General features: G+C 43.1%; 1 long non-coding RNA gene across 14 annotated transcripts in view; it reads right to left on the bottom strand.

Annotated features, from left to right (window-relative positions):
• Positions 1-18,578, bottom strand: part of LOC147365893 (uncharacterized) — a 185,538-nt gene that overhangs the window by 109,977 nt on the left and 56,983 nt on the right. For 9 of the 14 annotated variants that reach the window (XR_015132989.1, XR_015132990.1, XR_015132997.1 and 6 more), the window contains exon 2: positions 1,105-1,311. This is a non-coding gene — a long non-coding RNA (uncharacterized LOC147365893). The remainder of the gene's footprint in view (positions 1-1,104; positions 1,312-18,578) is intronic. The other 5 variants (XR_015132999.1, XR_015133001.1, XR_015133000.1 and 2 more) reach the window with 1 other exon arrangement.

Genomic DNA, 18,578 nt, shown 5'->3' with positions numbered 1-18,578 from the left:
AGGGCAGCAGATTGTAAGAAGGCACACATATGGGGAAACTACTGAAAGATACGGAGAGGGCGATGGCACCCCACTCCAGTACTCTTGCCTGGAAAATCCCATGGACGGAGGAGCCTGGAGAGCTGCAGTCCATGGGGTCGCTAAGAGTCAGACACGACTGAGCAACTTCCCTTTCACTTTTCACTTTCATGCATTGGAGGAGGAAATGGCAACCCACTCCAGTGGTTCTCGCCTGGAGAATCCCAGGGACAGGGGAGCCTGGTGGGGTTGCAGAGTCGGACACGACTAAAGCGACTTAGCAGTAGCAGCAGCAGTAATGAAAGATAAGGGTCAGTCCAGTTTATTGTGTAGATTCCTGTGGTGCCATCGCTGGGCTAATAGGGTCTAGAGTTATCTCCAGTAGTGGAGGGAAGTGAGAACACTTTACAAATGTCCTGCTTTTAGGTAAATAGAAGGGGGACAGACAGTTTTTCTTCTATCAGTCTTCTCTCAATTGTCTTTCACTCAAAATAGCCCTTATTCCAGAGTGGTGTATTTGGAGGTGGCATATTGTGCAGCCTTCTGTAGTGATCTACAACTCTTCTTGGGTTGTTCATCCCAAAGCATCTTACACTTAATCTCTTCAGAATGGTCATTTGCTCCTAACCACCATTACTCTATTAAAAAGCAAGGAAAAAGGGAACAGACACACTGTAGCTGTGGCCTGCTGAGGAATGATGGCAGACCTTTCTGATGTTTAGCTTATACAACCAAAACAGCCACACGTTTCATGCTTCCAGTCAAAAAGGCGAAGCAAACAAAAAGCCTTGCATCACAGCAGATGCTATTATAAGGTAGGGCCAAAGCAAATGTTACCAGGTACTATGAAAAGGGGCTGAAGCAAATCACTGTAATTCAGTATTCTCCTGTGCCACGTGGTATGGAGCCTCTACACCATCTAGTCCTTTTGCAGCAACATTGACATTTATAAATAATGATACCTCCCCAAAGACACGGCAAACATAATTCTACATTCATGGGTATGTGTGTATGTGCCCAGACTTCAGAGATAACTCTGCAAATGTTCAGAATTTGAGCAATTCAGTTGAGAATTTCAGCACCCACCTGGTTATCAGAGCCAGGAGTCCAAGTGCCATCCCTGTGTCATCCGTTTTCTGCACCCAACGCCAAGTCCAATCATTCTTCACCCCGACTTCAGTCCATCTTTAGTGTTGCTTCATCTCTAACCTGAATCAATGGAGAAGCCTCATAACTGGTCTGCCAGCTTCCACCTGAAATCTCCATTAGCCCAATCTCCTCAGCAAAAGTGATCTAAACAAACAAACAAACCACAAACCAGATCATTTCATCCCTCCACCTAAATCTTTAAAATGATTTTTTATTGTGCTTACAATAGAATCTAAACTCTTCTCTGTGGCCTCCAAGATTCTCCACGACCTGGGTCCTCACCCTGATATCTCTGGCCTCATCTCACAGAGGTCTCCCCTCTCCCCACTCTCTAATCATGTCCTTCCAACAGCTCCGCCTCACCTTTGCCTTGGGATTTGCTGTTGTCTCTGCCTGGAAAGCTTTTGATTTTTAGACATCACCTCACCAGGGAGGCCACCCTGACCACCTACATGAAGAAGGTCCCTCCCCCAGTACTGTCTATTATGGCTTTCAATCTCTTCAGAAAACCCATCACAGTCTGCAGTGATCTTAGCCATCTTGTGTCTTCTTGCCTGTTTCCCGCCCCTCCCCCCCCCCGCCCCGAGAACATTATGTCATTAAAGGTAAAATAATAAGCTAATATTTTCTTTGTGCCAAGCACTGTCTTAAGTGTTTTATATATGCAAGTACAGCCTGACAAATAACTCTCCAAAACACTTTTTGTTTTTTAATATACAAACTTCATAGAATGTATGTATCTCTCAATACAGAATTTGTCTGTTTTAAGATGGTATAAAATTTTATATTAACATCTCAAAAAATGTAATATATTTTAGCAAAACAATGTGGTGGAATGTTTTCCAGTTACCATCCAAAGTCAAGCAGTAGAACAGCAGGAATGATTGTAGACATTTTGAAAAGCACAGCAAGCACCCACAAAGCGGAGGTAGTCTTTGGACACTGCTGATGCTTCCAGTGACCTCAGAGCATCATGCTCAGAATGAGTCATGCCCTGTCACTGCCGCTGGTCCTGAATGCGTTTACCAGTGCTTTCCCCACTGTGTTTTGCCCAGAGCTGTGTAATGAGTGCGTCCCCAGTGGCTCAGCGGTAAAGAATCCACCTGCAATGCGGAAAACATGGGTTCAGTCTCTGGATCAGGAAGATCCTCTGGAGAAGGAAATGGCAACCCACTCCAATATTCTTGCCTGAGAAATCCCATGGACAGAGGAGCCTGGCAGGCTACAGTCCATGGGGTCACAAAAGAGTCACATATGACTTAGCAACTAAACAACAACAATATACAAAGAGTACCAGAAAAGTTGAGAAAGTTTGAAGAGAATGGTGGATAAGGAATTAAAGGAATAAAAATAGCATTTACAATGGAAGAGATGCTACTATACATAAAGCAACTGTTTTAATTTTCTGGTGATCAATGTTTTAAACATTTTGCTCCTTAATGTGACCATTGTTAATAATATCTAAGTGTGTCAAGGGGAAAAAAACATTTTCTATACTCTCTTAAGTGGTGTGTGTGTGTGTGCGTGTGTGCACACTCAGTTGCTCAGTCATGTCTGGACTTTGTGACCCCATGGACTATAGCCCACTAGGCTCCTCTGTCCATGTGATTTCCCAGGCCAGAATACTGGAGTGGGTTGCTATTTCCTACTCCAGGAGATCCTCCTGACCCAGGGAATCTTTGAATCTCTTGAATTTCTTCAAGGGAATTTCTTCAAGGAAATTTCTTGAATCTCCTGCATTGGCAGGTGTTCTCTAAGCACCTGCAAATTAAGCTAACAAAAGACAGACTAGTGAGAAAAGACAGATTTTTATACATGTATATGTGTGTGGGAGTTCACAGAAAATGTGACTCAAGGAGGTGGTTAGGATAGTTTGCATGCCTGCTCAGTGACTTCAATGGTGTCTGACTCTTTGCAACCCCATGGACTGTAGCCCACCAGGCTCCTCAGTCCATGGGATTCTCCAGGCAAGAGTACTGGAGTGGGTTGCCATACCCTCCTCCAGGGGATCTTCCCAATCCAGAGATCTAACTCTGCATCTCCTGCATGGCAGGCAGATTCTTTACTGCTGAGCCTCTCCCCAGGGCAGGTCCACATCTATCTAGTGCACCCACAGATCCCAAGGCCTGACAAGCCTCAGTCCAGAACAGATGATCAATTACTCGTCCCCAGTCAATGAATTTACAGATCAAAGGAAGCCAGAATATGTCACCCCAAAATATGCCTTTTTTTTATATGTCTCTTTGACATCAAAATTATTTTGAGCTGAAGATATTTGTTGTTGTTTGATCAGTTAGTTGCTCAGTTATGTCCGACTCTTTGCAACCCCATGAACTGCAGCACATCAGGTCTCTCTGTTCTTCACTGTCTCCTGGAGTTTGCTCACACTCATGTCCATTGAGTTGGTGATGCCATCCAACCATCTGCTCTGTTGTCCCCTTCTCCTTTTGCCTTCAATCTTTCCCAAGATCCAGGTCCTTTCCAGTGAGTCAGCTCTTCACATCAGCTGGCCAAAGTATTGGAGCTTCAGCTTCAGCATCAGTCCTTCCAATGAATATTCAGGGTTGATCTCCTTTAGGATTCACTGTTTGATCACCTTGCTATCCAGTTCACTTCAGTTCAGTTGCTCAGTTGTGTCCGACTCTTTGCAACCCCATGAATCGCAGCACACCAGGCCTCCCTGTCCAACACCAACTCCCAGAGTTCACTCAGACTCACGTCCATTGAGTCAGTGATGCCATCCAGCCATCTCATCCTCTGTCATCCCCTTCTCCTACTGCCCCCAATCCCTCCCCGCATCAGAGTCTTTTCCAATGAGTCAACTCTTCGCATGAGGTGGCCAAAGTACTGGAGTTTCAGCTTTAGCATCAGTCCTTCCAAAGAAATCCCAGGGCTGATTTCCTTTAGAATGGACTGGTTTGATCTGCTTGCAGTCCAAGGGACTCTCAAGAGTCTTCTCCAACACCACAGTTCAAAAGCATCAAGTCTTCGGCACTCAGTTTTCTTCACAGTCCAACTCTCACATCCATACATGACCACAGGAAAAACCATAGCCTTGACTAGATGGACCTTTGTTGGCAAAGTAATGTCTCTGCTTTTTAATATGCTATCTAGGTTGGTCATAACTTTCCTTCCAAGGAGTAAGCGTCTTTTAATTTCATGGCTGCAGTCACTATCTGCAGTGATTTTGGAGCTTGCTATCCAAAGGACTCTCAAAAGTCTTCTCCAACACCACAATTTGAAGGTACCAGTTCTTCAGTGCTCAGTCTTCTTTATGGTCCAATACTTACATCCATACATGACTACTAGAAAAGCCATAGCTTTGACTATATGGACCTTTGTTAGAAAAGTGACATCTATGCTTTTTAATATGCTATCTAAGTTTGTCATAACTTTCTTTCCAAGGAGCAAGTGTCTTTTAATCTTATGGTTGCAGCCACCATCCACAGTGATTTTGGAGCTCAATAAAATAAAATCTGCCACTGTTTCCACTTTCTCACCTTCTATTTGCCATGAAGTGATGGGACCAGATCCCATGATCTTCATTTTTTGAATGTTGAGTTTTAAACCAGCTTTTTTACTCTCCTCTTTCACCTTCATCAGGAGGTTCTTTGGTTCTTCTTCACTTTCTGCCATTAGACGGGTATCATCTGCATATCTGAGGTTATTGATATTTCTCCAGGCAATCTTGATTTCAGCTTGTGCTTCAAGCAGCCTGGTATTTTGCACGATGTATTCTGCATAGAAGTTAAATAACCAGGATAACAATATACAGTCTTGATGTACTCCTTTTCTAATTTTGAACCAGTCTGTTGTTCCATGTCTGGTTCTAACTGTTGCTTCTTGACCTGCATACAGGTTTCTCAGGAGGCAGGTAAGGTGGTCTGCTATTCTCATCTTCTTAAAAATTTTCCAGTTTGTTGTGATCCACACTGTCAAAGGCTTTAGTGTAGTCAATGAAGCAGATTCTTTTCTGGAGTTCTCTTGCTTTTTCTATGATCCAATGAATGTTGGCAATTTGATCTCTGGCTCCTCTGCCTTTTCTAAACCCAGCTTGTACATCTGGAAGTTTTCAGTTCACATACTGTTGAAGCCTAGCTTGAAGGATTTTGAGCATAACCTTGCTAGTATGCAAAATGAGCACAATTGTCTGATAGTTTGAACATTCTTTGACACTGCCCTTCTTTGGGATTGGAATGAAAACTGACCTTTTCCAGTCCTTTGGCCACTGCTGAGCTTTCCAAATTTGCTGACATATTGAGCACAACACTTTAACAACATCATCATTTAGGACTTTAAGTAGCTCACCTGGAATTCTAGCCGAACTATTTAAAATGAAGGCATTTAAGAAGCAGCAAATGCAGGAAAAGGTCTCTGAAACCTTCTCCTGTTCTGCATGAAGGCAGGATATAGATTCTCCATCTCTGAAGACAGACCCTTATCAGATGGCATAAGAGGAATCTGCAAACAACTTACTTCATTAAGTTTTCTATCATATATTTACCTTCCCACTGTTTGCCACCCTTGGAAACCTAAAACCACTTTCTTTTTCCAGTTATTTCTCTATAAATGTGTTCTTCTTTGTTGAAGGTAGTATGTAAACCAGAGTTCTAAGCCACCTCCTTCAGTTTCTCTTTCTTTGAGTTTCTCCCTTCTAGGAGACATACACATTAATAAACTTCTGTTTTTCTCTAGTTAATCTGCATTTTGTTACAAGGGCCCAACCAAAAATTTTGAAGGACAGAGGGACAAGAATTTTTTTCCTTCCCTTACAGATGAGGGTGTGTGTGTGTTAGTTGCTCAGTCGTGTCCGACTCTTTGCAACCTTACAGACTGCAGTCCACCAGGCTTCACTGTCCATGGGCTTCTCCAGGCAAGAACACTAGAGTGGGTTGCCATTTCCTTCTCCAAAAGGAACTACAGAAAGAAAGAAAGTGAAGTCGCTCAGTCATGTCCAACTCTTTGAGACCCCATGGACTATAGCCTACCAGGCTCCTCCATCCATGAAATTTTCCAGGTAAGAGTACTGGAGTGGGTTGCCATTTCCTTCTCCAGACAGAGGAGTAAATAGATGAATTAAAATATGCTAATTAAATTTTGCCATAATATGGTGGCTTAGTCGCTGCCGTGTCTGACTCTTGCGACCCCATGGACTGTAGCCAGCCAGGGTCCTCTGTCCATGGGATTTTCCCAGGGAAGAATACTGGAGTGGGTTGCCATTTCCTTCTCCAGGGGATCTTCCCAACCCAGAGATCAAACCTGGGCCTCCTGCATTGCAGGCAGATTGTTTACCATCTGAGCCACCAGGGAAGCCCCTTTGCCATAATATATGGTCTGAAATCTTTAAAACCATTCTTCAGAAACAATGATTAGATTGAAGAAAGTCAAAGAGATATGACAACTAAATGCAGTGGATGCTCCTGAATTGAAATCTTTTGCTCTGAAGGACACTGTTAGGGCAGCCTGTGAAATCTGAATGGTGACTCTGGATTAGATGGTATTATTCATGGGACTTAAAGCCCACCTGAATGACACAAAGATTACTTCAAGGTGGGAACATTTACCCTACAACCAACTGGAAAGAACTCTTATCTGAACTTCCCTTATCTAACACATGGCTTTATGAGAGTCAGCCCCTCTCCAAGGAGACTTCCAGTCAGAGACCTGACCTTGGGCACCAGGACGTTCCAAAAGATAGTGTAAACAAGCTTTATCCCAACCTTCCATCCTTTGAAGCCCCAATCACCACTACCACCCCCTTCACTAAGTTGATATGTAAACCCTTACCTCCAGCTGTTTAAGTTGCCTCTTAAAGCTGAAAGCTCCCACATGCATAAACAGACTTATCCTGTTAATCTGTCTATTGTGAGTTCATTCACAGACCACCCTCCCACCACCATTCAAATATAAAATAGTAAAAGAATATTTTCCTTTGGATATGATCTATCTCTGTTAAGTTCCTGATTTTGATGGTTGTCATATGGTTTGTAAGAGAATGTCCTTGTTTGTCTGGAGGAAACTTGGCTCCTATGAATATTTTGCCATGGTATCAATAGGAGTTAGGGTGGTTTTTGTTTTGTTGTGGTTTTGTAACAGGAGGGAAAGGGGCAGGACACAACTTTTGAAAGAATGACATAGCCCAAGGACACAACATAAGCCAATTAGAGTCAAATGGGACCAAGACACGCAGACAAGACTAGACCTTGCTCTTCAATCAGCAAGTGAAATGACACACCCTGGGGTGCCATGGCAGTTTCAAGGCACTGTCAAAAGACCAAGGAGTGGGCAGTGGCCCAAATCCTGGAAGTTTCTACCCCTTCCCAAAAATACTTGAAATAATCCTCCCACTCATTAACATATGAAATTTCAGTTCAGTCGCTCAGTATCTGACTCTTTGTGACCCTATGGACTGCAGCACGCCAGGCCTCCCTGTCCATCACCAACTCCTAGAATTTTACTCAAACTCATGTCCATTGAGTTGGGGATGCCATCCAACCTTCTCATCCTCTATTGTCCCCTTCTCCTCCTGCCTTCAATCCTTCCCAGCATCAAGGTCTTTTCAAATGAGTCAGTTCTTTGCATGAGGTGGCCAAAGTATTGCAGTTTCAGCTTCAGCATCAGTCCTTCCAATGAATATTTAGGACTGATTTCCTTTAGGATGGACTGGTTGGATCTCCCTGCAGTCCAAGGGATTCTCAAGAGTCTTCTCCAACACCACAGTTCAAAAGCATCAATTCTTCAGTGCTCAGCTTTCTTCACAGTCCAACTCTCACATCCATACATGACCACTGGAAAAACCATTGCTTTGACTAGACAGACCTTTGTTGACAAAGTAATGTCTCTGCTTTTTAATATGCTGTCTAGGTTGGTCATAACTTTTCTTCCAAAGAGCAAGCATCTTTTAATTTTATGGCTACAATCACCATCTGCAGTGATTTTGGAGCCCAAAAAAATAAAGTCTGATACTGTTTCCACTGTTTTCCCATCTATTTGCCGTGAAGTGACGGGACCAGATGCCATGATCTTAGTTTTCTGAACGTTGAGCTTTAAGTCAACTTTTTCACTCTCCTCTTTCACTTTCATCAAGAGTCTCTTTAGTTCTTCTTCAGTTTCTACTATATGAAATTACCCAGCCTATAAAAACTGACCTCGCCACATTTCACAGACACACTCTCCCTGTCCGATGGCCCACATTCTGTCTGTGGAGTGTGATTCTCTCTGTATCTGAATAAATCCACTTCTTACCTATCACTTTGTCTCCCACTGAATTCTTTCTGTGTTGAGACATCAAGAATCTGAGCTTTATTAGGCCCTGAAACCAGGTACCGTGGGTTTTGGCTGGGTTCAAGTCCAAGCCACGTAGGTTCAAGTCCCAAACTGGGTTTTGACTGGGTTCAAGTCCCAGCACATAGGTTCAAGTCCCAATCTGAGGTAAATGGTTTCAGCTTGGTTATTTTCTTAAAGTTATGAGATGAATAAAATCTGTACTCCCTTACAAGGGAAATGAAAAAGTCATAGGGCAGCAGAGGGGTGAGGGCTTATATACCCTAACCCTAACTCTAATGGCCACTTATAGCAAGGCTACAGCCGTACCCGTCAACACAGGCCAGAGTTAGTGGAACCAAGGGAACTGCTGCCAGGCTCAGACTCCCCTGAAGGCCAGGTAAATGAATCAGGAGAGGCACAATGGGCAGAAATTTGAGTAATTCTTACTCTTTTTTTTTTTGGCTATGCCCACTTCCCTGATATCTCAGTTGGTAAAGAATCCACGAATGTGGGAGACACGAGTTCGATACCTGGGTTGGGAAGATCCCCTGGAGAAGGGAAAGGCTACCCACTCCAGTATTCTGGCCTGGAGAATTCCATGGACTGTATAGTCCACGGGGTCGCAAAGAGTCGGACATGACTGAGCGACTTTCACTTTCAGCAGTGAAGCACGGAGTCCTAACCACTGCCCCACCAAGGAATTCCCTGAGTGATCCTTACTCTTACGGCCATTTGACTGCCTCACATACCCCCGCCCTCCTGCAGATGATTACCATCACCTTGTGTATCCCTCTAGAGCCCACCTGGGTTCCCCAGAGTGAGACTAAGGGCAACACAGGGCTGAAGGAATGGGTTCAGAACATGCTGCCCCCAAATATGCCAATTTGACATTTTGATTATTTTTGAGCTAAAGGCACTTGAAAAGCAACAGGTGTAAGAAAGACTCCCTGATTTACTGTTTCCTTCTTGAGGACAGGAGACAGAACTCCTGTATGGAACATATCCTGCCTGAACCTGGAGGAAGAGAACATTCTTTTCTTCAGAGATGGCAAGTACAGGCGAAGAAGTATTGGAACAAAGAAACCTTGTTAAAATAACCCTTATCTTCCTTTAGTCTCCTCGTATAGTTACTTTCTCATAATTACTACTCTCTGCTCAACCTAGTACATAAAACACTTAGGCTTCACTGCCTTGGTGGTTTTCATTTCCCTGTGAAGGCTCCCACACATACATAAAGACAAAATTTGGATGCTTTTCTCCTATTAATGTTTTGCTAAATGCTAAGTCACCTCAGCTGTGTCCGACTCTTTGCGACACCATTGGCTATAGCCTGCCAGGCTCATCTGTTCATGGTATTCTCCAGGTAAGAATACTGGAGTGGGTTGCCATGCCCTCCCCCAGGGGATCTTCCTGACACAGGAATCAAACCCATGTCTCTTATGTCTCCTGCATTGGCAAGCAGCTTCTTTACCACTAGAGCCACCTGGGAAGCCCAACTTAATTTTCAGACCCAGCCAGAGTCACTAAGAGGGTAAAGGAAAATTTTTGCCTCTTCAACAAACCTAATAAAGTCCATGGAAGTTGGCAGGGGGCTGGGGACAGGGGAGAGGGTGCTCTGAAAATGGTGGCCACCAAAACAGAATTTTCCTTTTCTTTTTCAGAAGATTTGCTATCTTACAGGTACCTGGGTTTTTCTCAACATTAACTGACCACATTTGTAACATGGCCTGTCTCCTGTGACCAGTAACTTGATTTGAGGAACAGCTTAGATTCCTGGCTCTCTGATTCCCATGCTGACACAAAGATAGATGCAATCAGTCTCAGAGACTTATTTTAATTCACTTCCATATATTAATTTGATACAAATGAATGATTAACTCCTCCACTGTATGTTTGTTCTCCTAATGTTTCCCTCTGCCACCTGGGTATCTGGGTGATTCCAACAGATGAGTGAGGGTGATTCTTAGCTGGAATATACATAAACAGCCAGTGGGGCTTCTAGTTCTTCCTTCACCTCTAGTACCAGCCATAGCAGCCTCTGTTTATGTTCTATTTGTTGAGTATCACTTTAGGCTTTATTTTCACTGTGTGGAGGATTTTATTACCCTGGTTTGACCCAGTTATTGCACCCATTTAATTATACTGCCTAACTTTCTTGTTTGGAGAAATCTCTCCAAATCTTAAGTCATTTTAGAGTGCAATCAGGCCAGTTCCCAAAAATTTACCCTTCACCACTTGAAAATTTTATTTAAAATGAGCATGGTTGTAAAAGAAAAAAAATTATTGGAGGAAAATACATCAAAATATGTTTTCTTTTTAATTTTCTATATGAGTTTATGTAATATTCATAATGAGAAAATGCAATTACATTGTTAAATAAATTGAGCCTAGAACATTTTCTTTCTTTTTAAAAAACTTTATATATATTTTTCAGTTCAGTTCAGTTGCTCAGTCGTGTCCGACTCTTTGCGACCCCATGAATCGCAGCACGCCAGGCCTCCCTGTCCATCACCATCTCCCAGAGTTCATTCAAAGTCACGTCCATCGAGTCGGTGATGCCATCCAGTCATCTCATCCTCTGTTGTCCCCTTTTCCTCCTGCCCTCAATCCCTCCCAGCATCAGAGTCTTTTCCAATGAGTCAACTCTTCTCATGAGGTGGTCAAAGTACTGGAGTTTCAGCTTTAGCATCATTCCTTCCAAAGAACACCCAGGGCTGATCTCTTTCAGAATGGACTGGTTGGATCTCCTTGCAGTCCAAGGGACTCTCAAGAGTCTTCTCCAACACCACAGTTCTTTAGATTAAAGTAAAGATAAGAATAAGATAGCCCTGGTTTGACACAATATTTTTCCCCCAAAATAACTATAAGAACTGACACAAATCTCATTTCCAGCTGACTCTCACTGATTAATGATGTGGTTGCACTGAAAACTGTGTGGATCACAATAAACTGTGGAAGATTCTGAAAGAGATGGGAATACCAGATCACCTGACCTGCCTCTGAGAAACCTGTATGCAGGTCAGGAAGCAACAGTTAGAACTGGACATGGAACAACAGACTGGTTCCAAATAGGAAAAGGAGTACGTCAAGGCTGTATATTGTCACCCTGCTTATTTAACTTCTATGCAGAGTACATCATGAGAAACGCTGGGCTGGAGGAAGCACAAGCTGGAATCAAGATTGCTGGGAGAAATATCAATAAACTCAGATATGCAGATGACACCACCCTTATGGCAGAAAGTGAAGAGGAACTCAAAAGCCTCTTGATGAAAGTGAAAGAGGAGAGTGAAAAAGTTGGCTTAAAGCTCAACATTCAGAAAACTAAAATCATGGCATGAAGTGGTCCCATCACTTCATGGCAAATAGATGGGGAAACAGTGGAAACAGTGACAGACTTTATTTTTCTGGGCTCCAAAAACACTGCAGATGGTGACTGCAGCCATGAAATTAAAAGACTCTTACTCCTTGTTAGGAAAGTTATGACCAACTTAGACAGCATATTTGGAATAGGCAATGGCCTTCAGTGTTCTTGCCTGGAGAAGCCCAGGGATGGAGGAGCCTGGTGGGCTGCCGTCTATGGGGTCACACAGAGTCAGACACGACTGAAGCGACTTAGCAGCAGCAGCAGACAGCATATTATAAAGCAGAGACATTACTTTGTCAACAAAGGTCCATCTAGTCAAGGCTATGGTTTTTCCAGTAGTCATGTATGGATGTAAGAGTTGGACTATAAAGAAAGCTGAGCACTGAAGAATTGATGCTTTTGAACTGTGGTGTTGGAGGAGACTCTTGAGAGTCCCTTGGACTGCAAGGAGACCCAGTCAGTCCATCCTAAAGGAGATCAGTCCTGGATGTTCACTGGACGGATTGATGTTGAAGCTGAAACTCCAATATTTTGGCCACCTGATGCGAAGAGCTAACTCATTGGAAAAGACCCTGATGCTGGGAATGATTGAGGGCAGGAGGAGAAGGGGACAACAGAGGATGAGATGGTTGGATGGCATCACCGACTCAATGGACATAAGTTTAGGTAAACTCCGGGAGTTGGTGATGGACAGGGAGGCCTGGCATGCTGCGGTTCATGAGGTCTCAAAGAGTTGGACATGACTGAGCGACTGAACTGATTGACACTGCACTGAAAAAAATTCTCTCACTAAAATGATGTTTTAAAAAGTTAAATAAGAAAGAATAATCTCACAAAACTACGATAAGGTAGCATCTCACACCAGTCAGAATGGCTATCATTAAAAAGTATACAAATAATAAATGCTGGAAAGGGTGTAGAGAAAAAGGAACCCTCCTAACACTGTTGGTGGAAGCGTTAAGTTGGTGCAACCACTTCAGAAAACAGCGTGGAGGTTCCTCAGGAAACTGAAAACAGAATTACTCTATGATCCAGCAGTCCCACTCCTAGGCATATATCCAGACAAAACTATAATTCAAAAAGATATATGCACCCCTAAGTTGATAGCAACACTAGTCATGACAGCCAAGACATGGAAACAACCAAAATGTCCATTGACAGGTGAATGGCTAAAGATGTGGTACACATGTACAATGGAATACTATTTAACCATTTACAAAAGAATGGAATAATGCCATTTGCAGCAACATGAATGCAACTAGAGCTTATCATACTAAGTGAAGGCAGAAAGAGGAAGACAAATGCCATATGATATCACTTTTATGTAGAATCTAAAATATGACACAAATGAAACCATCTATGAAACAGAAACAGGATCATGGACATAGAGAACACCCTGTGGTTGCCGAGGGGAAGGGGGTTGAGGGAGGAATGGAATAAGAGGTTGGTGTTAGCACATGTAAGCTTTTATGTATAGAAAGGATAACAAGGTTCTATATAACACAGAGAACTGTATTCAATATCTTATGATAAACCACAATGGAAAAGAAGATTTAAAAAGAATATATATGTGTGTGTGTGTGTATAACTGAATCATTTTGCTGTTCAGCAAAAATTAACACAACATTATAAATATTTCAATCTTTAAAATTGGGGAAAAAAGAAACATCTCAGTAGTGAACATGTTGTACTTTTAAAAGTTGTGCGTGCTGGGATGACCCAGAGGGATGAGATTGGGTGGGAGGGAGGTGGGAGGGGGGTTCAGGATATGGAACACATGTACACCCATGGTGGATTCATGTCAATGTATGGCAAAACCAATACAATATTATAAAGTAAAAAAAATTAATTAATTAATTAAAAAAATAAAAGTTGTGCATGTACTCAAAACAATGAATAATATAATTCTATTAATAAGGGAATCATTTATCTCTCCATCCATTCATTCAACAGTCATCCAATTCCTGAGCCCCCTGAAGTCTTGGGGATGTAGTGGTGAAGGAGACAGGCCTATCTGGCATTCTGAAGCTAGAGCCTGGTGAGGAATGACGGCAATGAAACAGGCCATCAGCAGTAATCAACCTGTGGGCCTGGAACCCAGAGAGTAGAGACAGGGGCAGCTAGAATCTTTGAGTGATGTCCCAATGAGTTTACTTAAATTTCAGATTAAGACTTTTTTTAAAGATGCAAATTCCTGGGTAATTCTTTTTGGCCCACCCCTCAGCTGGGGGGAGCATGGCTCCCAGCTTTGGATGAAGCCCTTCCATCACAGCTCCTACTACTGGATATTGACATTACCTGACCCCTTCACCACCACACACACCCCAAGAGCTGATTCAATTCACCTACTCATCTTGGTATGCAGCTCAGGCCCTAGCCCAAATAATACATTTAATAAATGTTGAATGAATGGTTTGCTGGTAACAGGACTGCAGGTCCTTACTTTTTATCAGGGTACATAAGAATCACTTTATGAATCTAAGTAATGATGAACTCATGAAAATTATTATTCGTTACTGGTGGAGAGAGAGGTGAGGAGCTTAAAAGTATTATTTCTTAAGTGCAAAGTGTAAAATAGCTAACATTTATGTAATCTTGTGAGTGCTTCTCCTGATCTTATCCAGATGTGGCTATAAAGGTGATGGGAGATGATCCAGGCCAAGGGCCACTATGCATTCCACACCCGCATGCATGGGAGGGCAACATGTATCAACCCTGGTGAGTTTTCCAACTTGTCTGCTCCCTTAATCTGCTCTGTGAGTCTCAACATTCTAGTCCCTTCTTCCAAGCTGTACCCCAGCCTCTGAGGACAAGCCACCCATGACACATTTCTTCCTGGACTTTGTGTGATGGGGAAGCCAAAGAAGGATGGAAAGAGTTTGTGGGGGAGAAACCAAACAGTCTTCCTTCTACCTTTCCAGGTTCTCCAGCTGGAGCTTTGTAAATTAGACTGACCAAAAACAGATTAACAAGAGAAAACCAAAAACAGAAGTTTGTGAACATGTGCTTTATGCATACACATGGGAACAGTCAACAATGAGTAACTCAAAGTGCTGATTAGAACTTGGGCTTATATAGCATCTTAATAAAAGAACAATACATTTTAGAGCAGTGACAAGACAAAGGAAAAGGACCTTGAGTTTTTAGGGGTGGTAAATTGCAGGAAGGCAAACATACGGGGAAAGTAATGTTAGATGAGTGCTAGTATTAGCAATGGAGAAGGCAATGGCACCCCACTCCAGTACTCTTGCCTGGAAGATCCCATGGATGGAGGAGCCTGGTAGGCTGCAGTCCATGGGGTTGCTAGAGTCAGACACGACTGAGCGACTTCACTTTCACTTTTCACTTTCATGCATTGGAGAAGGAAATGGCAACCCACTCCAGTATTCTTGCCTGGAGAATCCCAGAGACGGGGGAGCCTGGTGGGCTGCCGTCTATGGGGTCGCACAGAGTCAGACACGACTGAAACGACTTAGCAGCAGCAGCATTAGCAAGGTTTGTTATGGAGATTCCTTGGGTGCCGACCCTGGGTTGATTGGGCTCTAGAGTTGTCTCAGGTGATCAACTTCTGTCCTTCATTGTAAATGTCCTGCATTTAGGCAAATAGGAAGAGGCCAGAGAACTTTTCCTGCATCTGTTTCTTCTCAACTGCCTTCAACTCAAACTATCCTTTATGCCATAGTGGTACAGCTAGGGGTGGCATACTCTGTTACCCTTCAAGTTCAAAGAGACTTAGTCAGTCTACAACCTGAGACTCCAGAGGAGGAATGGAAGGAATGTAGTAGCCATGGAGAGACACCTGAGAGTGTGGATTATAGCAGAGTTTGAGGAGGAAAGGAGAGAGACGTGGGAAAGAATGCTGGGAATTATAACTTAGACTTCCTTAGATGTCCTTTAAGAGACCAGAATAAAGAAAGCAATTTCCTATTTCTCTATCCACCTGTCCTAGTCCATTTGGGCTGCTGCAACCAAAAACAAAACAATACAAATACCAAGTCACAAGGGTGGCTTGCAAAGAGCAGAAATTCACTGCTCACAGTTCTGGAGCCTGGAGGTCAGAGACCAGAGTGCCAGCATGGTCAGGTGAGGCCTTCCTCCAGATCAGATCTCAGATTTCTTGCTGCATCCTCTCAGGGTAGAAGGGGCTAGGGAGCTCTGTGAGGTATTCTTTATAAGAGCATTAATCCCACCCAAGGGCTCCACCCTCATGACCTAAGCACCTCTGAAAGGACCCACCTCCTAATGTCATCACCTCTAGGGGTCAGGATTTCAAAACATTAAATGTGGTGTTCAGGGGAGGCAAACATATCTATCTACTTTGCCTTTTGGAACAGTACTTATTTAAATATTTCCAGGACTGAGTGATGAGGTCATAGTGTACCTATTAGTCTATGCTTGGTTCTGATGAGAACTAATGGGCGTCTTACACTCAGTTTATCCAGCACTGAACTCCTGACCCTCCCCTGTAAACTGCACTACCCACAGCCCACTCCTTCTTAGCTGGTGGCAACTCCATCCTTCCAGATACCCAGGCCAAACTCTTAGTGTCCTCCATGGCTCCTTTCCCCTCATTCCAGTGTCCAGTCTATCAGGAAATCCTCTAGGCTCTACCTTCCAAATACCTCCAGAACCTGACCACTTGCCTGGACCATGGCTCCTCCCAGTCAGAGCATCTGTCATCCTAGGTGACAGCAAGGGCTCCCAACTGGTGTCCCCGCTTCTCCCCTCACCTTCCTACAACCTATTCTCAGCAAAGCAGCCAGAATGATCCTTATATACTTTCTAACAAGATACAAAATAATTCAGCTCATTTATCTCCAATGCTTAAAATGCTGAAATGGATTTCCTTTCTGTTAAGACAAAAGCGAAAACCCTTTTAAAGGCCTAGAAGGATGTGTTCTGCCACACCCACTTCACCTGCTCTTCTCTGTTTGGAGAACTCCCCTGCAGCCACAATGTCCTCTTCTCTCTTCTGCATGCTTACTGGGCACACCCCAGCTAAAGGACTTACTTTCTCTGCTGAAACACTGGTCTCTACAGCCACAAGGCTAACTTCCTCCACTCCTTCAAATCTTTGCTCAGATATCACCTTCTTAATGAGACCTACCCCTATCAAACTGCAATTTCATCACCTCCACTAGCTTTGTTTGTAGTGATGCTTCCTCAGGCCCACTTGAGTTCACATTCCAGGATGTCTGGCTCTAGGTCAGTGATCACACCATCATCATTATCTGGGTCATGAAGATCTTTTTTGTACAGTTCTGTGTATTCTTGCCACCTCTTCTTGATATCTTTTGCTTCTGTTAGGTCCATACCATTTCTGTCCTTTATCAAGCCCATCTTTGCATGAAATGTTCCCTTGGTATCTCTAATTTTCTTGAAGAGATCTCTATCCTTTCCTGTTCTGTTGTTTTCCTCTATTTTTTTGCATTGATCGCTGAAGAAGGCTTTCTTATCTCTTCTTGCTATTCTTTGGAACTCTGCATTCAGATGCTTATATCTTTCCTTTTCTCCTTTGCTTTTCGCTTCTCTTCTTTTCACAGCTATTTATAAGGCCTCCCCAGACAGCCATTTTGCTTTTTTGCATTTCTTTTCCATGGGGATGGTCTTGATCCCTGTCTCCTGTACAATGTCACGAACCTCTATCAGATCTAGTCCCCTAAATCTATTTCTCACTTCCACTGTATAATCATAAGGGATTTGATTTAGGTCATACCTGAATGGTCTAGTGGTTTTCCCTACTTTCTTCAACTTAAGTCTGAATTTGGCAATAAGGAGTTCATGATCTGAGCCACAGTCAGCCCCCAGTCTTGTTTTTGCTGACTGTATAGAGCTTCTCCATCTTTGGCTGCAAAAAAATATAATCAATCTGATTTTGGTGTTGACCATCTGGTGATGTCCATGTGTAGAGTCTTCTCTTGTGTTGTTGGAAGAGGGTGTTTGCTATGACCAGTGCATTTTCTTGGCAAAACTCTATTAGCCTTTGCTCTGCTTCATTCTGTATTCCAACGCCAAATTTGCCTGTTACCCCAGGTGTTTCTTGACTTCCTACTTTTGCATTCCAGTCCCCTATAATGAAAAGGACATCTTTTTTGGGTGTTAGTTCTAAAAGGTCTTGTAGGTCTTCATAGAACCGTTCAACTTCAGCTTCTTCAGCATTACTGGTTGGGGCATAGACTTGGATTACTGTGATATTGAATGGTTTGCCTTGGAAACGAACAGAGATCATTCTGTCATTTTTGAGATTGCATCCAAGTTCTGCATTTCGGACTCTTTTGTTGACCATGATGGCTACTCCATTTCTTCCAAGGGATTCCTGCCCGCAGTACTAGATATAATGGTCATCTGAGTTAAATTCACCCATTCCAGTCCATTTTAGTTCTCTGATTCCTAGAATGTTGACGTTCACTCTTGCCATCTCCTGTTTGACCACTTCCAATTTGCCTTGATTCATAGACCTAACATTACAGGTTCCTATGCAATATTGCTCTTTGCAGCATTGGATCTTGCTTCTATCACCAGTCACGTCCACAACTGGGTATTGTTTTTGCTTTGGCTCCATCCCTTCATTCTTTCTGGAGTTAGCATGATCTGCAGTAGCATATTGGGCACCTACCAACCTGGGGAGTTCCTCTTTCAGTATCCTATCATCTTGCCTTTTCATTGAAGTGGTTTGCGATTCCCTTCTCCAGTGGACCACATTCTGTCAGGAATGCCAGTTGAGCTATTTCAAATCCTGAAAGATGATGCTGTGAAAGTGCTGCACTCACTATACCAGCAA

The sequence above is a fragment of the Bos grunniens genome, chromosome 9 (assembly GCF_055505025.1).
Source record: "Bos grunniens cultivar Pamir isolate PY7600 chromosome 9, Bosgru_T2T1.0, whole genome shotgun sequence".
NCBI classification, from domain to species: Eukaryota; Metazoa; Chordata; class Mammalia; order Artiodactyla; family Bovidae; genus Bos; species Bos grunniens.
The sequence above is the reverse complement of the archived record's forward strand: the minus strand, read 5'-3'. Positions and strand labels throughout refer to the sequence as shown.